Source organism: Mesocricetus auratus, unplaced genomic scaffold (assembly GCF_017639785.1).
Source record: "Mesocricetus auratus isolate SY011 unplaced genomic scaffold, BCM_Maur_2.0 Super-Scaffold_100010, whole genome shotgun sequence".
Lineage (NCBI taxonomy): Eukaryota > Metazoa > Chordata > Mammalia > Rodentia > Cricetidae > Mesocricetus > Mesocricetus auratus.
The window spans coordinates 6,479,746-6,485,745 of NW_024429194.1; positions in this window are offsets into that span (position 1 = coordinate 6,479,746).

A 6,000-nucleotide genomic window follows, 5' to 3' on the forward strand; every position below is an offset into this window, starting at 1 on the left:
AGAAAGCCTACGTCAGTTCCCTGGAGTCTCCACAGTTGTAGGTCTAGAGGTCGTGAGTTTCCACGACCTTGGTTCAGCTGTCCCTGTAGATTTCTGCATCATGATTTTAACCTCCCTTCCTCATGTGTTCCCTCCTCTCTGTCTGTGACTGGAGTCCCAGAGTCTGGAGCTTGTTTGCCATTCTGTCTGGTTCCATCCATTGCTGGATGAGGTGGATGCTGACAGTTGGGGTGTTCATCAATCTGACTACAGGTGTTAGGCCAGCTCAGGTATCCTCTCGACTACTGCTCAGAGTCTTTACCTGGGTCTTCCTTGTGGAGTCTTGGGAGTTAAACTAGCACCAAGTTTCCCCCTAAGCCCATAGATATTAATATATCTCTTTCATTTTTATAGCAACTTTCTCCTCTCTGAGGACAATATAAGATTTGGAAAGAAATCAAAGCCAGGCTATTAACTTTCCTTGGGTTAGTGCCTCAGCCTGCATTGAGACTCTCTCCCATTGCATGAGCTCTGGCAGACACGTTAGTATCGCAATCCCAATAATACACAGGGGAACGCCTTTGAAAAACCAAGAGGAAAACAAGAAGACATATTTTCATTTTTGAAACCATGGCTACATTATGAATCCGGATGTTGGGGCCCCATTGATCATGGAAGAGCATCCCAGCCAATCATGGAACAGTGTCCCAACCAGACTTCAAAATAAAGCACCCGCTGAGCCCAAACTCAGAACACTTGTCAGCGCAGGATTTTCCCATGGGAATGACACCCATATTTCCAAACTGATTTGATATGAATGTTTGTTCTCAGTGTGGGAGCTCATTTCATAAAGCAAATAGCAAAGATATTCAGGACCTGGAGGCAGCATCTGTGTTATTCAATGGCTAAATGTGTCTATACTCGCTCACTACAAAGTTTGTCAGAACAGTCAACTACTTTAACTGACAAGCACAGGGGAGATGAGGCAGGTCAGGGAGAAATTCTCCACCTGACTACTCATATGGAAAAGAAAATGTCTTGAATCAAAGTGATGAAGAAGGATTTAGTCCCCTGATGTGGGATATGGGCCATGGCACCCGGGAACACAGCTGTGGTAGAGTTCCTGCTTCAGAATGGGGCAGATCCCCAGGTTTCAGGAAAAGCCTAGAAAGTGCCCTGTCCTTGGCCTGTACATGGGTATTGTCAAAGTCTGCTTGCTGTGGAGTTGGTGTAAATGAGTGTAATGGAACAGAGGGAGGGACACCTTGGATCTGTGCAATCCTTGGGAATCGTGTGACATGTGCAAAGACGCCCATAGAAAATCAAGTCAGCCTAACAATTTAAATACACACTGGGCTGTAGGAGGAAGTCTGTATGCCGCCATTAAACATGTGACTTACTAGAGGCGCATACAGATGAGGTAATAAAAGGGCGGTTTACCACACCGCTAACCACACCCACTTTAGGCAGGACTAAAGGCATATACATACGTAGGCGGGACTACGTCACTAGCCAGGCCCTTGGCTAGTGTAGGACTTCCTCCTACACTGGGCAGATTTCCATGAACTTAGCTATAGCCTTGGGCTACAGAAGTCTCCAACGTGTTGTTGAGTCACAGGTACTAATGCTACTTCAAAACATCATGGAGCCATGCGGCCTCAGAAAATGCCATCTTCCCTTCTCTTCTGATAGCTTTAATGAATTTCTGGATAATTCACTACTTTAGAATAAAATTAATCCCAATTTTATAAAAATAAATGTGTTTTTACCATATATTTAAAGTTATACATTAATGTCTTATGGCATTTAAAGTCATTTAAGACTTCATAGGGTTATCCTGCAACCTTCACATGCTAGGCACAGCGCACAGATGCTGTACAAGCAGCACAGATCACACATATGGAAAAGACAGGAGAGGACATGAGAAGAGGAGAGGAGAGGAGAGGAGAGGAGAGGAGAGGTGAGGAGAGGAGAGGAGAAAAGTGGAGAGGGGGGAGAGGGAGAGGAGAGGAGGAGAGGAGAGTGGAGGGGAGAGGAGAGAAGGGGGAGGAGAGACAAGTAAATAAATGAGACATTCACAAATAAGGTGAAATGCTTGACAAGTCGTCCTAGGCTCTCAAAGCTCAGGCCAAGGTTGGAGGGAACATACCTACCAAGATGGAGCTGAAATCCACTGACTCTGCTAAGTCCAGGCTGGTCCAGGCTAGTAGGAGGAGTGTGGACTGAAAGTCCTTAAGCGTTGGCGGAAGGACGGGCATCACAACTTGAGATGAGCCTGGCAGAGGTGGAAGGCGAAGAGAGTATTGGTCTGAGCTCAGCACAGTCCTCTGGGACACAGTCCATGTCAGGAAGCATCAGGCCAGGATACAGTGGGGACGTCCCAGTGATGTCAGCTGAGTACAGACAGAGTCTGTTATTCTGGGGGAGACGCTGAGAGACAAGGGAGGACAGATTTCTGGGTGTCAGCTTTGAACCAAGTAAGGCAGAGGCTGAAGCCTCAGGTCATGGAGCTGAAAGTTTTCAGTGTTGGGACCCCTGGATTCTACTGGGGACAATGGTGCAGCTTATTCTGCAGTATAAACTTGTGCAGCTGAGAGTGACCTGGGATTGGAGTCATCACTGAGGAATCTTCTAGAAGAGGGTCACCCTTGAGCAGTGCCAATTCCTACGCTTGTGCCCCAGAATGGGTGTGAGGGGGACTCTAGGGGAGCCCAGGCAAGCTCACTGAGGTGCACGCATTGATCGCTCTCTGCTCCTGGCCACACGGATAGGATGTGAGCAGCTGCTGGGCATTTGTGTCTCCAGCTCACTGGTATAATGGACTGTGTCCTGGAAGTGCAAGTCAGAATCACCAGAGGAAAGGAAACTACAACAGCTTTGTTCCAGGTAGTCACACTGGCAAAGCAGGACAGCAGGTGGCAGGTGTGTGATGGTTCTCTTATCCGACAACATCCTCTAGCTCTGACTCCCCAATCAGGCTCTGAGTCATGGGAGCACACGGCATGGCTGTCATTTGTAGACCTCCAGGTATAATGTAAGAATCCCCTATGGAGTTCTGGCTAGGAGCTGAAGATCTCTGTCCGTGAATGCCATCTGTCAGGTGACAAGAAGAGAAAGTTTTAGAGGCCCTGAGCACTCCTCCAGCAACAACCAGTCATGAGAGGAGAACAAACAAGGCTCTTCTTGCTGCCCTCACACCACCATTCCACTGAGAGAAGTCATTAGCTGTGCCTGGCAGAAGCCCAGGTGAAGAGCATGGATCCCCAGACTTCTCACCTTTAAGGAACAGCCATGGAGCTGAAAAGACTGGCCCTCATCCCCGGTGGCCCTTGGTCAAGTCCCATTTTCAGAGGAATTCTAAGTCTAGACACTGAACTGGATGTGACCCATGTCACTCTGAGCAGCGGCAGGCTCGCAAAGACATGGACCACACCCGTGTTTCCCTCCATACCACACATGGGAGTACTGGCGATTGTCACATAGAGATGGCGCCCTCCTGCCCTGCAGACAGAGATTCCTAGCTCGCCATGTGTCATGTGCCCCGGGAGCTTCAAGGAGAACTGAGGGGATGGAAAACCATGGGATGAGAAGGACAGAGATTCCCAACCACCTTGAACATAAGCCAACTCATATCTTCATGACCATGACCCTGTCCAGATTCATTCTGAAGGATGATGTGGGAACAGACAAAGGAAACATTGGCCAGGAAGTCAGTCACAGGGTCTTCACAAAGAGACGACTGTAGAGAGACTGCACAGATGGCTCCATATCAGAGGTCACTTCCATGTTCTTGGCTTAACAAGGCCTGCACATAGAGTGATTTGAACGATCTCTGCATGGCACACGAGGATCCCTCCGTACCTGTCAGTACATCTACTCATTCCTAGAACCACTGCTAGTTTGGGGCTGGGACAGAGGGAACCTGGAGCGTCATAGCCCTTCCCATCTTTCTGATCTGATCTTCCATTTCAAGACTGGACACTGTCTTTCTGGTCATCTGCTCCCTGTGGACATCTGCTCCACATTCCCCCATCGCCCTCTCCGGCACCTGCTCTCATCACAGTCTTTTGCTGTCTGCTGCTACTTGAGTTGCATGAGATATCAACTAGTTAGGTTGGAGCAGGATAGCCCCCACAGGAGGCATGCTGTGTTGCAGGATTTAATCCAGCTGTTCTAGAAGTGCAACTGAACATCATGTAGGACCTACACACACACACACACACACACACACACACACACATTTGTTTTTTCTCATTTTTCCAATGAAAAGGCACAGTCAAGACAGAGAAAATAGAACACAAAGAAAACACTTATATCTTACCTCCTTGCCTAATTCCTCACTGGACTCTGCCTCCTGCCTCTTTCACAGGAGCAAATCTGTTGGCGAACATGGAAGGTTCCGTTTCTGTCTCTGAACCCCTTGAGAAACAAATACACAATCTTGACAGTCAAGCCCTGATTCTCTTACACAGTCTCTTGACACAACCGAAGTTCTGAGGAGAAGATGCTGCTTCTGTGTCAGGATCCAGCCCAGATGGCAGGGGCATCTTCTCTTCTGGTTTGCTGTTGCCCACACATGGGGCAGCCGCAGTTCTAGAGAGGGGGGCATGGCTATGAGTGGGGATCTCCCTCTGCTGGCAACATTGAGGATGGGAGGAACTTTTGCCCAATTTCTGCCCTAATGGTGTCAGGTGCTGTTGTGAAGGCAGAGCTGAGTGTGGAGGGAGCCAAAGATGGGCTCACGGGATCCTCGATTGAGGCGAGGTGCTGGCGATGTGGGAGGCGTAGCTTCAGGATCCCCAGGCTTCCTGAGGCGTTTTATTGAATCTCGAGCTCCTTGTAAAGGTGCTTTGTGATGATAAGGAAGGCCCCATCATTTTATCATATGCTTGATTGTGTAGGGAATCTGTGATGGCACTGGCATCAAACCCAAGGACAGAGAGCACGTTTATTATGTCTTATCCGGGGGCTGTCATCTGGGATGTTTTCGTCACATCTCATGACCCATGGATGTTGTTAAATATCTTCGATGGAGGGCCCCTTTTGTGGAGCAACCGTGAGCATTTGGTGAATTTGGTTTCCAAGTTGCCCAGAGACATGAGATTGGGCCTCATAGCTCCCTCGAATGATATTCCCATCAGTGTCTTTCGGGTTCCTTCCTTTGAAGGGGTGGTGCCCAATGGGGATACAATAGAGAACCACACCCAGACTCCACACAACTGCCTTCTTCCCATCGTAGCCTTCTCCCAGGACGAATTCTGGCGCACTGAATAAGCTCCTACCGCATCTTCCCTGAAGCACAGCTTCAGGTTGACATCTTTTGGTAAGACCGAAGTCGGCCATGTTGATATTCCCGTTTTTGTCAAGCAATATGTTTTGCGGTTTCAAGTCTCTGTGTATGATGTCCCGATCATGGCAATACCTGATGGCCGACACCAGCTCACCAACTAGTGTCGAGCCTTTTCTCCTGCAGCCTGCTGCCTTTCCAGAGGAGCTCTGCGAGGGTTCTTCCAGGTGCCTACTCTGTGGTGATGTCTGTGTGATTCTGGGTTATTATGATCTGAAAAAGCTGAAGTATGTTGGGGTGTTTTAAGGATCATAATGCTGCCACCTCTGCCATGATCATCCAAAGGCATTCCTCTAGAATTTCCATGGTCTTTATTTCCACCAGGATGCCTGTGAGGCAATGCAGAGCTAGTTTTATGCGCCCGAATACACCTCGGCCGATGTTACCTTCAAATTTGTATTGCCTTCACAGGCTATCATTTTCGGGGAAGCATTCCATGAGGCCAGGTGGTCACAGGTGGTGTAGTCTCAAGCCAACAATTAGTACCATAAAAAGTCCCGCAGGTCACACTGATATCAGCTCCCTGGTCTGTAGGGACAGAGCTGCAGCCAAGCCCAAGGTCTTCTATACAGGACACTCATTCTCCCCTCACAGTGGGACTTTGTGAGGTCAGAGCAAGAGTTGCACCAATCTCAGCAGGCTATGGCCTACAGTGGCTGTCTCCATGTTGGGCC